General features: G+C 28.7%; 1 pseudogene; it reads left to right on the forward strand.

The window, feature by feature from the left end:
- LOC119585642 overlaps positions 1 to 492 on the forward strand; it is a 13,614-nt pseudogene extending 13,122 nt beyond the window's left edge.

Consider the following 492-nt stretch of genomic DNA (forward strand, 5'->3'; position numbering starts at 1 on the left):
TTTACTTAAATATAAATAATCATTTTTTCCACAGGGACCACTGACCATTGAGCAAGGAGCAGTAGCACCATCCTACTTGGCATTACTACCTCCAAACATTAAAGAACCAAAGGGAGCATATCTTTGGTATGAAAAGCAAGTTGTAGACTGGGTTAAGGGACCAATGCCTTGAATTCAAAATGAACCTGCATATTACAAAAGGCATTATATGGGGCACTGATTTATTAGTGAGATCATTTTTGTGTTATATTTTACAATGTTATCAAAGAATATTTAATTCTTATATTAATTATAATTTGTATCTCAATATACTGTTACTTTTAGAGGAAATATATTAATGTATTCCACATATGGGTTAGAAATGGTGAAATGTTTAATTCTCAACAAAATTAATGAGCCTTTTTTCATTCTCTTTTTTGTTGTATTAATCTTTATTTGGATTTTGTAAGTAAAATATAATGTCTTTAAATAATAAAGTGCGATATGATTTAT

Source organism: Penaeus monodon, chromosome 20, assembly GCF_015228065.2.
Source record: "Penaeus monodon isolate SGIC_2016 chromosome 20, NSTDA_Pmon_1, whole genome shotgun sequence".
NCBI lineage: Eukaryota > Metazoa > Arthropoda > Malacostraca > Decapoda > Penaeidae > Penaeus > Penaeus monodon.